Below are 18,269 nucleotides of genomic sequence, written 5' to 3' on the forward strand. Positions count from 1 at the left end.
TAAGATTTAGGCTACCGCTAGCATCCAACCGGTCGATAAGCGTTACATGTAGAAAGTGAAGGAACAATGACGGAGGATTTTCTTTTTTTTTCTTTTTACTATTTGAAAATTGAAATGTGACGTTTGTAACGAAAAGAAGTCTCTCGTGTCTTTATGGAGTATCTTAACTTTAACTTTTCTTTAAGTTAGTATGGAAATATAACGTATATTTAGCGTAGATCGATCAAAATGTGAGAAAACAAATTAATGAAATATATATTCGCTTCTATAAATACGCTTGAAACTATATCCGAATAATTCGATATTAGAGAAGGAAAGAAATATGTTACTTTAAGCTTTAAAAGTACGAAAGAGTACATTTGAAATTTCCAAAATGAAAACAAAATTTTAATAACTAGTCAACGCATATATATATATATATATCGTTGAAGAAAGAATCAATGGTCAAAAGTAGATGGATGCAAATAGATTTATTTATTTTCTTCGGCCCATCGAGGATATAAATATAAATTACATCGTTCGAGCGTTGCATAACTACAAAAAAACAAGAATACCAGATCTCCAACAAAAATAGGCAAGAAATATTTATGTCGCGTTTCCCGATAATTCGTATCATTGAACAATTACCGCGTGCAACTCTCACTTCGAAAGCGAGGCCCACAAGTTGCATAGCAATAACAGAACAAACTGTAATATATAACACGATATATCAAGTGTACCAAATATAGCAGCCCGTTAATAAGGTCGCTACGGCAGTAATGGTACTCTTAGATCACAGTGCCAACACGTTCAAACGATACTACTATGCCATTCGAACGTTAATTAACATCTTCGGGAAAATTACCTTTCAAAATAGAACGAAGGCCATCTCTTTTATATTTCATACGTTATTCAACGTTCGTGAGAATCATCGATTCCATGATTTAAAAATTCCTAAACTGGAGCGTTCAAAATGGAATAGAAGACGCGTTTAACCTTCTCCAAACGCTTCTACGTTTCGATAATTGATAGTAGGAGAAAATTTAATAGAAAGCTTGGCATTGTCGAATTCGAGCCTCGGTGTAACAGCGTTTCTGTTGACTGGTCGGAAAAATTTAGAGATACGAAAATGTACAGAAAGTACGCGATAAACGATAGAATATATAAATGTGAAAAGCGTAGCGGTCGTTACGATATTCACCGAGTGAAACAAATCTCTCGTTCGATCGTATTCGTAAAAATGTCAGCTTACATAAACATCTACCACTGACTTAAAGCAAACCTTTGCGATCGTTTACGACCCAATGGTACCAATTAAGGGTTAATCGTTCATCAAATCGGAAATTTTATCGCAGCGCACTCTCGAAGTACGCCGTCTATGGGAAAGCTGTACTTTCTCATCAGTCTGAGCTCGATGCTCCAAAAGAGACGAGGAGAAGAGGACTCGCGGTCTCGTCGTGCCTGTACTCGAATTGGCCTTTGCCCGCCGTGAGCACCGTGGATGCCTCGTAATGCTCTATACCAGCAACCGGCGCGTGTATCAGATCCGTGCATACGTGCGCGTATAAGCTGGTCGAAGCTCTCTGTACACGGTTTCTAACCTCTGCCATTTCCCATAGATCCGCGCCAGCCACACCCATGTATCCAACCCGACGAACTCGAGGGATCCCGGAACAAAGAGAAGACGTTCGACTCGCCAACTCGAACCGAGCAAGCTCTTCCCAACTGGCCGTCGAGTGCTACCGGAAATTCGGATAGTTTAGCGAGTATCGCGATACCACTCGAAGCCGAGAGCACTTCCGGTGTTACTTGCAACGATCGCGTCTTTGTAACGAGTATACCTATACTCGATACGCGATCTCTGGGGGAATCGTTTGCTTGTTATTCGCAGCAGCTATTTGATACATTTGTTTGAGAGAGACGGTGAACGTGGAGAATGTAAAGAAACAAGGGGACGTACGTAATAAAAAGAAATGACGTACGAGGGACATATACAACGAACACGAAGGATATGTCGGATAATAAAAAATAATGGAGGATATTTCGGAGGAAAGATAGCAGGTTGAGGCGGTAAAATATCTGATTTGAGAAAAGCGCGGATAGAAGATAAAGTTTATCACGAAGATAGGAAAGCGTTCCGAAGAAAGGGGGAGGGGGAAGAACGAATTAGCGATTCGGAAAAATTTCATTTTCTCTGGTGAGAGATCCGCGAAGGGGAAGGACGAGACGAAAGGAGACGAGGTCCTTCTACGAAGGAAATGTCGTAAAGCGCGTTCCGAAATAACCGTCTAATAATGCAATGCGGAACAAGTTATTCTGGGTAGCCGAGGCCCCTCACTGGGTTAAGCCGAGTGTTTGCCCGCGTTTTGCTTTGCTTCCTTTTGCCTTAGCAGCATAGATTGGGACAGGCCATGGATCACGGCGCGGCGTAAGTTCGCAGACGACGCAGAGGGACACTAATCACGCGCCATCGTGCGCACGCGCGTGTTCACTCGTTTCGACGAATGTATAGGGTGTGACAATTGCGTGCCACCCTCTTAACTACATAGATACGGTAATAGCTTGCCGTTTAGCGTTATTCGACGAGCAAGAGAGTAAGATATATATATATATATATAAGCAGCGTCAGATATATATGACGGCAGATTTGTCAGGAATTTTGGTTATTTCGCGATCGTAAATCCGAATATGCCATGTCTACGGACGTTTACAGTGGAAATTGTAATTTCTTCTAACTTGAAACACGAGCCTCGATCCACCGTTTTGCGTATGAAGTCTCGTACCTGTATCGACGCTACCAAATCGCAACGAAGACATCTTTGCAAGATTACAAGGAGTTCGGAGTGCTTGCTTGCGTCGGACGTAAAATCGAAGAACAATCGAGCAAACGTGGAACAGCCACGACGATTCGTCTCGAAGGTAAACGATTCTCGGCGGTTCGACGCGCCTGAAATATCAAACTGTTTCCGTGAAACTTGAATTGGTGAACGGGCGTGCAACGATCGCTAGGAGGAAGATGATATCTAGCGAACGCTAGGAGGATTAATTCCGCGTTTTCCCCGCTACGGCCCGTTATCGAGAGAGATCGAGCCGGCTGGCCGGCGCTGTATGCCTCTCGTGGGCGAGCATCGCGTGCGATTCCACGCTGGCACACCGTGTATGAATCCGCGAGTTCCTCGGAGCCGCACGTTCGTGCCCGCGACCGAGCGTGTGTGCACGCTGTGCAAAGATAGAAAGCTTTGCACACCTGCACATCCTTGTTACATAGCGTATAGGGGAAAAGAAGGGAAGGAGAAAAAGGTAAAGGACAGAGAGAATGCGAGACTTGAGAAAGCAAGAAGAAGGGAGAAAGCACGAGAAAGCAAGAAAATAGAATTAGAAAAGAGAGAAACGGGAAGAGAAATGAGGAGGGAGAGGGGCAAATAGTTGCAGGGAAGAGAGTTTAAATGGAAAAAGAAGGCGAAGGAGAGAGAATGCGTTACGTGAGCTTCTCTCCCCAGAGTAAAGGCGGCAAGTGGCTTCTGCATTAGTACAAGATGATACGCTACTGAAATGTACGTTCCTACGGCGTAGAACGAATGGCAGAAATGGGATACCAGGCGTTTCTTAGATGGATACCTTGATGGATTCGCGTTTCCACCGCCGCTAATGTCCAGGATACCTTATACGTCCGCGGGAATCCCTTGGTGCTTGGCCTATCCGGACACTTTAGGCAGAATCAACGAATCGGTTTAAATCCTTCGCTAATAGCAGAAGAAGAAGAGGAAGAAGGAGAAGACGCCGGTAGCTACGAACACCGCTGACTAATCGGCCTTAGGAAACCGTTTGACAAGAAACGGGCTCCAATTACGCGAACCGGAAAACCATCATGAACAAACCCACGTTGCTAGACAACAGATTTATACGCAGCATTTCGCGTGAGGTTGTACACTCCCGCTTCTCTTTATAAGCATATGGAAAAGTAGGATGGATTGGAAATATATAATACATAAATATGCGTTGAAACTCCTTCGTATCTTCTTCGAATCTGTCGTTTCCCTGATAACCTAAATTAATAATCACGTTGAGGACCAGCGAACCTGCACGTACAAACGCCAGTGTATACACGCTGCGTGGCGAATTTTTTTCAAAGAATTCCAGAAGCGCGTAAAATCTGTCTTAAACTTTGAAAACCGTTGCAAACAAGGCTGCTGCGTTAGTTGGTGAGCTCGTACGTCTGCGATCCGCGTTATCGAAGCTGGTATGTGAAACGGTAGGACGATCTTGGAATATTCAGGTGCTGAACGGCCATCGAACCTCTCGTTCGCTAGTCGAACCATCTTTCTCACTCTCCTTCGCTGTACACTATACTCTGGCTTCATATTATTTACGACATTTTTCTTTGAATTCACTTGGGCCGGTTCTGTCGGTCGTAGCCAGCCGTCCATCCGCTCGACCAACGTTCGTTCCGTTTCCGCGTGTTATTTACGACGACGTGTCTCGAGGCGCCATGGACCTCGCCGTGGAAAAAGTCCGCCCCAGCACGAGCCCCGAGCGGCTGGATTGATTTTCTGAATGTATCTTTTCCTGGATCCCTTTACCGGTCGTACGTTACGTATCGTTCAGATCGTTTCGGTTACCGAGAGGGGACGAGGAAATCGGTTGAGGCAGTCAGGCTATTAGAGACTGGGTAAGCAAGAAAGAGAAACGATGAGACGAAGACGGATGAGGGGCAAGAAAGACACGACAGAAAGGGAGTAAAGGAGATGCAAGCTCTTCCGTGTTCGCGCAACCGCTTATGGCTTATACCAAGCGATCGTATATGCATGCCTTGCTGAAAGGCTGCCACGGTAAGGCTGTCTCTTTCCTTACGTAACCATATTAAGGCACCTCGTGGTGACTAGCTTCGTGGCAACGTCACACATACGTCGTGGTTCCACGTCGTCGTAGTCCGTTGTCATAGCCATCGTCGTCGTTAGTCGTCGGCCCCGACGTGTACGACGCGACGGGAGCCGCGGGATTTTCTTTTTCCGAACCTCTTAATCACCCGCGACGCGCCACGAGATATCGCCGCGCTGAAAATGGCCACGCGGCAACGCGACGCGTCGTGAAAGTCGCGGATTCACTTAGACCAAGTTGCGTAACGAATTGTCGCCGCGAACACGTGCTAATCCGCGAGAGTTGTTCCTTTCTTGCGATAGACGCGAATTCTCGTGATTCGAAATCAGCTGGGAACCGATTTAACTTTATCGTTAACTTGCTTGGGGATGAATTTCAATATGAGTTTCGATATACGATACGCTTCGATCATAATTTATCGATCGAGTTATTTGTTATTTGAGACGACTAGCGGATCCGCATCGTTTACTGCAAAATCAAGCAAAATGTAACGTGCTCTAAAAATGTGTGTATTTCTTATTATTATCAAAATCTAAAGTTCGATTAAGGTAGGTATAAAAGTAAATCCTTTTTCGAAAAATTATATTCATTTATGTATCTGATAGGATAACGCGAAATAAAAAAAATATATTTTATTTATATTTTTTAAATTTTAAATTAAAATCAATAGAATAATCTTTTAAATGGCCAATACTAATCGCGCTGAGATTTATATATGTAAACAGAATCGGTCTTCCATCGTTGCGTTTAATACCTTTGGTTTGTAGCTACGTTTCAGTACTTCGTTGGAATTTTAGATTTTGATAAGAGTTAAGAACGCATACGATTGTAGATACGTATATTCATAAAGTATGTTGTTTTTCAATCCATCTTGCAGCGAATGATGCAGATTTTTATTATAATTAAGGTATTAGAATATTCGAAGAATGCGTATCAAAAGGAATTTAATTTATTCAAACGAATTCTATCTAATGAAAAACATACGAGATAGTAACTACGTTATAGGGGAGATAAGTGCCATAATGTAAATGTAAAAGTGTAAAAGAAAAATAGCATTGGTGTACAGACGATGTACGGTGATAAAACGGAAACTGAAAGCAATTCAAAGGCGACAGGCAAGAATTAAATAAATAATTAAGAAAGGCTACGTGATAGAACGCTGTAAAATATACAAAGCTAGAGGAAAGCATAGAAATTCTCTCTTTTATTTTAGTCTTTGGTTTCTCTGCCCGTATCTTCGATTAAATTATTTTCATGCGCCTTTCTTTTTCATTTATCTTTGCGGTTTATTTATTCAGATTACGTACGTTTCCAATTTATTTATTTACGCTTCTCGTTCATTTACGTATAATTTCCAAACATTTATTTCTACGTGCACGTAACATCGTGGCTACAAACCACATAATTTATAAACAAAGCGTTGTACGATCGTTAATTATATTCTACAACATTCTTCAAACGAGTTTTTACTTACTCTGTATTCCAAAGCTTCTCTGCTATTTTTAAGCATTAACTTTCATAGTCTTTCAAATTGAATCTGTGTTAAATTACTCGAATCGACGTTTACATATCTTTGCAAACGTTTAAACTGCTAAGGAAGTTATCGAGGGTGCTACGTCGAGATGTTATACCCATGTTGTTTAAAGCTGTTATATAATCTGCTAACGTGTCGTAATCATCTAACTAGTTGGACAGACTCTGAATAATTAATCCGCCCGCGAGTTCTGCGTATCTGTCTCAAAGTCAACCGGATGAAGTACCTAACACTTTGTCCCTCGATAATACACGATCGTACGATTATTTTCAAAACGAAAGGAAAGTATTCGAAAAGAGAAACGAAGAAAGCACGACGTATCTGAAACATCTCTGCCTTTACGATAAGTCATCGATGCTTATTTTGCAAGTCGTGGCACGCGAAATCGTTTCACCGATGGAAATAGACAACCGCACGCGTTTAAACGCCCTGTACCGAATCATTGTTAACGTGGTCGCGATCGGTTATCCCTGACAACCAGACGAACCGGTCCGAAACTTTTTCTCCGGATAACTTTTCCTCCTGCACACCTTTCCGGCGCGACTTCCTTTCTCTAAATTCGTTCTTCCAATCAGAGCAACAAACCCTCGTTATCCTACGCACGAAACGTCGCGTTGATCGGCAATACGTTGCTCGTTTCAGTAGATAAGGACAGTGCTTATCAGACTATAGGAAGGATATACGCGTAAGTATCAAGATTTACGTAAGGCGTTAGAATCGATTCAAATTGCCAAGAAGGTGATCGATCGATCAAAGTTTTTCAAGTTGTACGGGATAGCAACCTAAGATTTTATTTGTACGTAAGACTTTGATCCAAGATTTTAAACAGGACGATAGTTCTTAAGGACTTCGATCATTTTCTATAAGCACTCATTCGCTCTAAGCGTTTGTATATGCAGGTAATAACCATAAACGATGGTGTGGTACAAGTATTTAGTAACGATCGATCGTGCGATCACAAGGAGCAAGATAAAGTGAGCAAGATGTAGAAGAAAAAGAAAAGAAGAAGAAGAGCCGGACAAAGAGGACGAAGGTCTGTTCGGTTCGATAATAATGCATCAAGTGCATTGGCCAGTGACCAGCGTCACGACAGGTGCATGATCGACCGTTTTGTAGCTCTCCTCGACGCGAGCATGCCGCGTATCCCAACGTTTATCGTTTTCTGCATACGACGCGTTCGATCGTTCCGCGAGCGGTGCCTGGTCGTATTTAATACTTAAGCGTTCGTCACGGAAAATGATTAATGGCCAGGAAAATGAGTCATGTGTTTCGGGAACGTGTCGAAAGTACTGTTGCATAATGCATATGCTTACATGATCTTATTGATTGTCGTGGAATTTTTATCAACGTCACTGGCAAAATTACGGCTGATAATATGCCTGTATAGTAATACGATGATGGATACGTTAATACTACGTTACGTGAATTTCGTGTGTCTTCCAAAAATTTGATCTTATGAAAGTTGCCTGATGGATAGTTTTATGTTGTTGTTATTTCTACATGAAATTAATTCATTTGAATGTTCAATTATCGATTGTTAAAAGTAATTTAATTAAGTTCGCTGGGATTGACAAATAAAAGAGATTTGGGTACCGGCGTATAGACAGTTGCAAGGATAAAATCATCCAGAAGCGAAATGAGAATGATTCGAGGGTAGAAAAGGCAGAAGAAAATTTATAATGTCTTGATTCCATTGGAACAATACTGTCTCGTCTCCTTCTTTCTTTCTTTTTGCAAGCATTCAATGCTGATTCTTCTATAATCTATAATCAGCTAATTAAGCAGTAAATCGAAATCCAAAGCAGTTAGAAGTTGGAAGATGATCAAGACCGCGTTAACGCCAATGCACGAAATTAACCGTAAACCTTAAGTTGCAGCGAAGCATGGCGTATCAAGAATACCTGATCCGAGAACTACGTGATTCGCCTGTTTGGTCCTTCGGCCATTGTGTACAATAATTTGAACAAGCACGCCTTCTCCTTTGTATTCCAAACGGCCCATAACCCAGCATCGATAACGCCATGGTTCAAAACGCTTCTATTTATTCCAACTGGAACCGAACCGTTCGCTAAAGTTTCTTCCTGCTCCGTGCAATTTCCCCGGTGTACCAGATAACGGTCAGAAAAATCCAATTCATGGACATCGCTCGCTATCTGATGGCTCTCTGTTTTCCGTTACAAGGACACCATCCTCGTGACTGTCAGGAACGATGTCACAAAACGGAGTTTCTCATCGAAATCGGAAACAGGTTTAACTAAGGATCGAGTCAAGCGAAGAAACTAAATAGCAAAGAGAACGTTCGATGTTTCGATGGACAAGAAAAGAGAAGAAAGAGAATCGTAAGAACGAAAGAACGAGAGAGGAGAATAAGAGATCGGCGATTTAGGTTTAGAGGTAGAAAAGGAAGATCGGGTAAAGGAAACGATGGTAAAAAAGAAAAAGGAACGATCTGCTGTTAGAATTAGAGTGAGAAAAAGAGGATCCGCGACGAGATTCGCGTTTCTCGAGCGTCCGTTGAACTCTTTGATACATCAACGTCCGTCAATCGCGAAGAAGCGGAAGAGATGTCCGCCTTGGCTCGGCATCCTGCGAAACCGGAGGTCTTCGACCGTCAAAGTAGACGAGGTGAACGCGGTGCGCGCGAAAACCGGTGATTCGCACGTCCCTCGAATGAACGAATCGCGCAAGTCGCTGGCTTCTTATTCCACGGTGGTCCTCGCACGGAATCCTGAGTTCAATGCCTCTTTGATGAGCCTTCCCTTCTCCTTCGGCGCAACAACCATCGACTCTGCGGCCATCGTCGCGAACAGTCCACCTTTTCCCCCTACCCATCCCTCCCCATACGATTTATCTTGATCCATCGACGAATCGACCGATCAAAAGCTGTCGATTCGCGTCGAATTCATCGTCTGACCGATGATCGTTTACGATCGACCGGCCGACCGACTACGACGCACGAAAATCACGAGTACGCGTGAACTGTTGTTCCTCTTTCCTCTTCTTCTTCTTCTTCTTCATTTTCTTTGTCGTCCTCTTCTCGATAGAGAATCACGCGTGCTCGTAGGTGAAACTGCGTCGAATAACTTCCCGTTGATAATCATCGTAAGAGAAGGTGGGGCAAATTTATGTGCGTCGACTCGAACTAGCTGCGTGCAGGTGGAAAATCAGCCAGCCTCGACGATAGCGTGCATTATATAACAGCATGGCTATTTTCAAGTGTCGAGGAAATTTACGCGGAAACTATTTTTGTCATTCGATACTGAATGATCATCGTTAATGATCGTATCGTGTTCTTCTCATATTCTCATGTTATTTATTTAAAAAAATATTAGAGTTGAAGCTGAATTGAGAAAATTAATGAGTATGTCATTAAGACACTTTGAACTTTGTAATAGCTGTCATGTGTATCTTCATCGCTAAAATCTTGTCGGAACTTCCCTATATTTCTATCTTTTAAATTTTCCCTGTCAAAGATAATTTATGACATTGCGTAATCGCAGCTACATACATCATCTCCTAATTATCTTTTTTACATTACGGGCAACGTTATTTAGTGATATTTAACCAATTTAGAAAATGTCAAATTACACGCGACAGCAAGACACATAGTTATCAACCGAATCTCATCTAAAGGTTATCAAACTACGTATCAAGAATAATCATCGGCTATCAAACTGTCGAATCTAAAAGACTATACTTTCACGATATAAAATTAATTATCACTTAGAAGACATAATGAATTTACAAACGTAATCTTTCTGTTGGAAAGACTTCGTGATACAACATGATTAACACATATCGAAGCGTTAACACGGTAAGAGACAAGAAATTAATATTAATCGAGCATCAAGCGTTAAGTGAAAAGTAATTACCAGTAAATCTTCTTTAACTGAGACGACTTAATTCAAGCGGACTTTCTCTTTCGTCTGAGATGTTCGACGTGCACAACTTTAGCTCGTAACATCCTGCAGATAACAATCGGAAAGAGGAAGAGAGAGAAAGAGAGAGAATTTATGCGGAGGCAGGTACGAAGTGCGTTCAAGTGGGTGGAAAATCAGGACCAGTGGGTGGTGCAACCGATAACTCACGTCTGATGGTAGGGTCCGAGTGAGGACTCGGCCCTTCGATTTTTTCGGGGAACCAAACGTGAGAATTAACTGATAAAGGCGACACGATAGCAGTCGATTTATGGCTAATTTGTACGAATAGAAGTTCTTAATTTTACGCTCCGCAGCCTGCTAACATCGGATGGATATGTAACGCATAATAACGATATAACTGAGCAACTTTATAAAAATTACCTCGAAAGAAAAATTCAATATTCCTTATAATTTTTACCCTTTATGACATAAACAGTGAGTGCCGTACGGGTAATAAGAAACTAAGTTCTTATCTTACAACGTTACGCGGTCATTGAACTGCGAGCCGAACGTGACAAACGCGAGTTACATACGAGATAAAGTTTGGTTACGATATTACATTTAATCTGTAAAATTGAAAATTGCTTGACGATAATTACGTATGGTAATTTAATATTTTTCACATATTACGCTATTTCAGTTATACGTACGTTAAAAAATATAATCGTTAAAAGATAGAACTCTTACGAATGGTAGGAAATATAATCCCATAATACTTTTAATCAGATACAGCATTATATGTTTTGAAAATTTTACGCTATTTCTGACGACATTCATATAACAGAAATGATTTGAATTAAAGATCAGAAACGATTCTCTTCGCGAAGCAACCTTGACGACCATAAGGTAAAACGTTGGATCAATTAAACTCATTTCGAATCAGACTTCGGCGAACAACGCTTAGGCGTAATTTTCCAAGAATCATCGGTTCGAAAGAAATCGATGCGACCCAGTGATCGTATCGCGCGTAAAAGCGCGAGTGAATTTGCAATGAAAATACATCGACCCGAAGACTTAACACTAGTGCAAACGCGATCTCGAGGCCACAGGTTACGACGCCCTCACCGCCGACGCCTCGCAACCCCTCGGCGTTCATTCGCGTTCCATTTCACGAAGGCTCAAAACAACGCCTCGAACAGCTGTTTGAAGCTTAAAGGCAAGGTCGCAGCCTTTACGTCTGCGTACGCAATGCCGCCCGTTTCAACGCGTCGCTGAACGCACGTGTGTATACGTACGCATATGCGCAAGCGCGCGTGCGTGCGTGCGTGCGCAGATTCGCTACTGTGTGTTAGCGCGCGCATTTGTGCACGCTCACGTGCGAACACGCGAGTACGTGACACGCCGATGAGTGCAGTGCACTCGATGACAGTATGTGGTATCGCAGCCGACACATACACATTTCTCGTCTTATGTGCAAACACCAGATGAAAATAAAACACAGGAAAAATAGAAACGTTGAGTAACTGAGATCGAGGATAGGAGGATAGGATTAATAAGATTCGATCGAGGATGATGGAGGTAACGTATTATATATTTGATAAAATAATACTTAATAACTTACTTAATCCTATCGATCTCCTCGAAATGGATATAATATTCTAAAAGATGTTAAATATGTATCTAGTTTCTAAATATTTGGTTTCAATACTAAATACAATTAATAACAATAATACGTAATACACGCTTCTTATCAGCGAAATATTCTAAAAAAGAAAAAATGTTTAAAGAAACATAAACGTGATAAAGAAACAACGAGAATAGCACGATACTGTACGTGATTTTTCATCATCGATACCTTCTACAACACCGAGGAAGATTAAATGACATATCGCTGGATTTAATTATACGTCGATCTAATCGCCAGTTATTGGTGGTATTACATAAGTAAGAAGCCATTTAAACCTTCGAATTTTTGTGAGATCATTTAAATCTTTACGAAAAATCAAATCATCAACGACTCCGTCAACGACTTTAACGCGCATATTGATATTATTGTTATACCTAAAAGTCTGACGGTAAATTGTCTTCTGTTCGAATCTTTAGATGGAAAAGTCAAGTCGTTTCGCGTGTATACACAGATGACGTTCGCCACTGATCGACCCACGTGTGCGCGCGCACATGCGCGTTACGCACACGCACTCATGCAGCATGCAGACCGTAGTGTGCGTACACGGACACGTTTTACTGTCGCAGGGAGAGCCACCGCGCGCCGTACCACCGCACATAACTATAGTTATGCAATCCACCAACTCGTATTCATGGTCAAGGTCTGCGTCCTTACCTTACCGCTAGATACGTGTACGTGCACACACCAGTGCGACGGCTGTGCAAGGAGTTCACGTACGCGGAAAAGAGGGGCGAGATTGACGGCGAAAGAATAAGGGCCCGGACGTTATCGAATTCAAACAGAAGCGACGAATAAAGTTGAGCGTCGCTAATAGACCGGTATGCGAAACCGGATCGTCCGGAAACGCTAATAGAGTGGGCGTGATAAAGATGAAAAAAATCTGATTCCGTTCGCTCGTTTCGGGCAAAAGATACGTGTTTCCAGATCGATCTACTCTCGCTGTAGTTACTTTTCTTTGATCTTCGCTTCGGGTCTACCGATAAACGCACGTGCAGCGGTACTTACACGCTGCTTGGGTATGGAATTTGCATAAGTGCGAAAATTATTCGTAATACAAACGAGTTCTTTTCTCCAAACGAGAAAATAAGTACATATTGCCGCGTAGATTTGACGAAGTTATGTGAGTCTCTAACGAGCTTTCTCCGCGCACGAAAATAACAAGCATTATTTTCCTCGGCCGCTTATTTATGTAGAACATTCCGAATGGAAAATATGTAGAGCGAAACGCTGTGGTAATAAAGTTTGCTAAGAGAACACTGGTTGATCGACGATAGACCGAACAACGAAAAGCACGGCCGGTGGTAGCGTGCGACTGCCAGCCAAGGAAGAAAAGGATGCGTAGAGGAAACGTGGTTTCTTTTACCTTTTCATCGGAGTGGCTGAACGCGTACACGGCCGCTGGTGTTGGTGCGCGTGCGCATGTGCACGCGCATTGCCAGTAGGAGGTAATGGTAATGCATGGAGGAAAACGGTAATAACGCAGAAAAGCAGGAGAGGCGGTTGCAGTGATTTAATATAACTGAGTTACAGGAAGTGAATATTATTAGCATTCGCTCATGGTGGACCTATGCACGTACATTTATCTTTCTCATTTCTCGTATATTCGTTCGATGTACATATACTGTAGCTCGATACGCGTACAGGGAAATGTGTACTCCAAGTTTACTCAAATACGTACGTGCACACCTGTGTACGTGTTATACGCATGTGTGTACGAGACAGGGTGTGCAAGTACGTGCAAAAAAACAAGTGTACAACAGGGAGGACTACAGCGGGTCAGCAAGAAAGGAAATAATCACTCTTCGTGTGCGTTTAACGCGTCAAGGAACGCGTATGCATACGTGTGACGGTACACGACACGTAATATGTGTGATGTAACGTACACAGTGCCTGAAATGCACGTGCGATTACGGCGCGCTTATTTGTGCGCCGAACGAGTTTCGTTGATGCAACGAAATCGCTTCGCGGTAACCACCATTTTACCGTGCCTTTTATCTCGTGAATAACGACCCCATTGCGGGAAGAATCGCCATACTCATGAGGGAATGTAACAGTCTATAGTCTACACTCTACACTCTGCACTCTACACTCTACACTCCACACTCCACGGTCTACAGTCTACAGTCTGCAGTCTAGAGTCTACACAAATAGGCGCGTTTAAATATTAGGTCTTTGGGTGTCGGTAAATGACGCGAATTTTTGTATACGCAAAGACAATTCGAGTAAAGAATATCGTATTGGTTAGCGATTTGAGAATTATAATAAAATTTGAAAATTATATCAGCAAAAATGTATTTTAAGAGTGAAACTTTGATATTCGATGGTGAAAATATTTTAGCAGTAAAGTATTTTATCAAAGAAGATAATCGTATTGAATTTTTCTTTTTCAAAAGTAAATAAATAAATCGAAAATTTGTAAAAAAATGTAACTTTGTTACATGTACTCGTACGTTTTTAGCATCAAAGAATTCGCATTAATCACGAGGCACTGCTCCTGCACCAGGAAGTCAGGGTGTACAAGTTCGATCAGATACACACGGAACAGCCGATCTTAATCAATTTCCCTTAATTTTACCGTTGCATGACCACTTGGTACTGTATACTGTATACCTACATAGTAGGCAGTTCAATGGCGTTGCACTGCCAACGCTAACACGACTCTCTTTCTCCTTCTAAAAAGGTCTCTTCTACCTCTACCGTCATTAGCATTGCCATTAGCTAAGTCTTCTACCCCGCAAAAAATCTTATCCCTAGCTACTCCGCTACAAACTACCGATTAACATATCATTTAATTATCGGCCGAATTAAAAAAAGAACAACTAAAAACAAGTATCAAATAAATCTTTAATGACCCTTGAAATTATGCAACATTTTCTCTCCTGTTTAGTTGAGAAACCAATTACTTTAAGTTTACGTAACACAATTTTTCCTTACCTCAATGCCAAACCGCAATACTCTATTTAACTAAATTGATTTACTCGAATAGCAATACACCAGAGTTTCCTTAACGTATTGCGAAGAAGAGTGTGCTGCACGCAGCGCTAGACAAAGCACCGAATAGCAAATGGATTGTTAGTTTCCTGGCTGACGACTTGAGAGCGAGTCGCGAGCGACTAGATTGCCGTGCGGCATAATACCGAAGCAAGGAATAAAATTTCTTTTTCAATTACGAGCCGCGAAACTCTCTGTCCGGCCATTATCACCGCGCGTGATACCTCGTTAAAACGTATCCGGAAGGTCAATCGTTTTATAATGCAAAGGGAAAGAGAGGGACGAGAAAGAGAGAGAGAGAGAAAGAGAGAAAGGAAGAAAGCAGGGGATTGGAGATGTATCGCGGTTAGGGTCGATGTATGCATTCTACACGTGGCTGTCTCTGGTCGTAGCTGCGCGTGCACCAATGTTTCGGTGCACCGCGTATCCTATACGCCGTGATTTCATTTTATTCGACGCGTATGTATATGCAGGGAAAAAGAAAGGAAGAGAAAAGGTGCGATAGAAACGCGCGACTCGACCGTGTTGTGTGCTGCTACACACGCACGGTCTCGCGTGCGCGCGCACGCATACATTCGCGCACACGCGCACTGGTAGCATCACTTCACTGATGATATACCCTACCGAGAGTTCATTGCTCTTGAGGTGCAACGGAGAACGACGGGGATTCGCGCGAGAACGTCGAAAAGAGAAGGAGAAACGGAGAGGGAGACGCGAACTGGCATTGGCACGATGGAGAGAGACAAAAACGGAGACGCACAGCACGGAAGACGAAAGGGAACGAGCGAAAGAGACTAACCGATGGTACGAACAAGACACTGTCAAGGAGCTCTGAAAAGTCGAAGGAAGGGCGGAGAAAGACGGATCGAGAAGTATGTATTTACCACACGTCTCGGCGACTTTTAATAATTCACACGCGATTCCCAGCGCACCGTTCCGAGTCAAGACCACACCACTCTCGATGTTTTCGTTTTCTCTGGTCGCACGCACATGTTCGAAGGAAATGGCAAGGCCGGTAGGAAGCGATTGGGTTAAACGCTCTTCTAACGAATGTCCGTCGGCGAGTATCGGTTTCGTGCTAACGTAACGACACGTTACACGCTTTATATCCGTACGTGGTCAAACTGCGTGCTGCTCGCGAGACATCGGCTACAATCGTAACCTCGTAAGTACGAACCGCCTCGAGAGCATTTCCCTCGTCTGGTCGATGATTAGTAATCGTCGTTAATCACCAGCCAACTGGCATAAAACAATTAAATTCGCGTATCCGACGAGCTCTTATAGGTACTTTTGATAAGTTATACTTCTCAGTTTTCTCAACAGCCGCACCGCCTGTTCTTCGCCTGTGCAATTCCCAAAGCCCAAGATAAATTCACTTTTAAAGCACGCTTCACTTTGACATATCGAATCATCGGGCGGGACAAATCAAAATGACATTGAGTCGATCGAAAAATCGGAAAATATTGGACGCGGACGCTCGTTGAGCGTACCGACTCGAGCTTGTACCGGACACGTACCGGGTGCAATGTACCTGGATGAGTCACACGGTAACAGCGCACACATTCGCGTACGCACATGCGTCTCCACGCGCGATTCGCGCTCGTGTGCGCGCGCGTCTTTCGTCCTTGTCTCTCTCACTCGGTCGCGGCGGCGCGGCGTTCCTCGTTACTCGTAACACGCCAGAAAGAAACGAAGAAACGCGGTAACTTGCGCGCGATACGCGCTACGAACAGAGACAGGGAACGGGGCAACGAGCAAGATGGAAGATAAAAATCCAATCATTTCGACCGGTTTTGCATCGTGCCGACGAGGATAATGGAATACCGCGTCACTTTTTGCCGGTGCACAGAATATTTCCTCGCGTTAATATCCGCGCGTTCTACCCCGGCTCCTCTCCGCGTATCTGCGCCAGGTACGTACCTAATCGTGGTATACACCGCGCATTTGGCGCCCCTTACGTGACTGGCGCCAATCAGGTTAAGCTATTTCTAACTTTTGCGGAAACAACTTTGATTCGTTTCTTCGTTTTCCTTTTTTCTTTGGGTAATTATGAAGTTTTCGTAATTATGATGTTATTTTCCTTCGTTTAGTCAGAAAATTTACAAACTAAACTATTCGTAACTATCTGTAATTGTAAATACTTGATGTTACAGCGTAATATATAACTGTATGCGATAAATTTAATACGATATCGTAATAAGTCAATAAATATAGAAAATTCATATAGCACATAAATAATATAAGAAGCTAAAAACATATTATAGTTAGTTATAACTTATAACATGTCTCATATATTAAACAAGTTAAAAATTGAAACGGTGATTACAAGTACAATTCTCAAAGCCCAAAGTTTATTCCTTTAATGTGAATAAGTAAAAGCATATTTTATATAATTGTCACTGATGTTAACTAACCATGGAGCCCAATGGAGCCCATGTACCAATTGGCCAGTAGCAACGAATGGATAAAAATCACAAAGTTATGTAAACGCGTGAAACTACGTAAGTGTCAAAAACTGGTAGCTACAAGGCTTCAGGGCAAGGAAATGATGCGATAACCTGTCGAATGCGGATAGAAAGTTCAATTCGTACGAGACGAACAAATTAGTCCCGCGGAAATTATTTTTAGACACAGAAACTAGCATAGTGGTAGTTGCAGACTGACTCGATTAAAAGCGAGTACGCGAATCAGCTTTCGTCGCCCTCTTCCTTCTTGACAAGCAAAATATAGCTTTAGAAAAACACGGTTCGCCACGAAACAACATGTGTGCGATCGTTTCGAATTCTTATGACAACCATAAATTTTAACGAGATTCTGTCACTTTTTCTATAGGAAAACTGGATTATATCAAAGGATAAACGACGAGTATACGGGCGTGTAAAAAATCCGGAAACGTATCGAAAAGGTGAACGCCATACGAAGACAAGAAACGAGTATCTGGTTGCATGAATATTAATAAAGCACGTTAACTCGACACACGACTCTGTCGTGCTTATATTACACTCGGAAGTAGCCGGCAATTATTCAAAACCAATGACCACGTTGAAGAGATCCTTCTGAGTAGTCGGCCATTTGTATGAGAGTTCGACGTTTTGCACGATCAAGCGCGTGAAATAAAAATTGCAATTTTTTTCAGACACCTGACAACTTTTAAACTCTGCCTTCCAAGAGATGTTTTAGATGCTAGAACGTTTTTCAAGAATAATCATTTGTCTAAAACGTGTTGTAATTATGTAAGCTTGGAACTGTTATATTATTATAATATATGGATTTAAGAGTGTATCATTTCGATCAAAGATTGCTTTCTCTCGTCGAAATAAATTAAATTCATCGACACATA

At 42.3% G+C, this 18,269-nt stretch overlaps 1 protein-coding gene and 1 long non-coding RNA gene across 6 annotated transcripts in view; one reads left to right on the forward strand and one right to left on the reverse strand.

The window, feature by feature from the left end:
• The window catches only part of Eip78c (Ecdysone-induced protein 78C), a 134,359-nt gene that overhangs the window by 89,536 nt on the left and 26,554 nt on the right, over nucleotides 1-18,269 (reverse strand). The window lies entirely within an intron of this gene.
• On the forward strand, nucleotides 14,953-18,208 carry LOC139990312 (uncharacterized). The gene is made up of 2 exons (XR_011800545.1): nucleotides 14,953-15,801; nucleotides 17,762-18,208. It is a non-coding gene; the product is annotated as an uncharacterized lncRNA (long non-coding RNA).

This window comes from Bombus fervidus, chromosome 1, assembly GCF_041682495.2.
Source record: "Bombus fervidus isolate BK054 chromosome 1, iyBomFerv1, whole genome shotgun sequence".
Taxonomy (NCBI): Eukaryota; Metazoa; Arthropoda; class Insecta; order Hymenoptera; family Apidae; genus Bombus; species Bombus fervidus.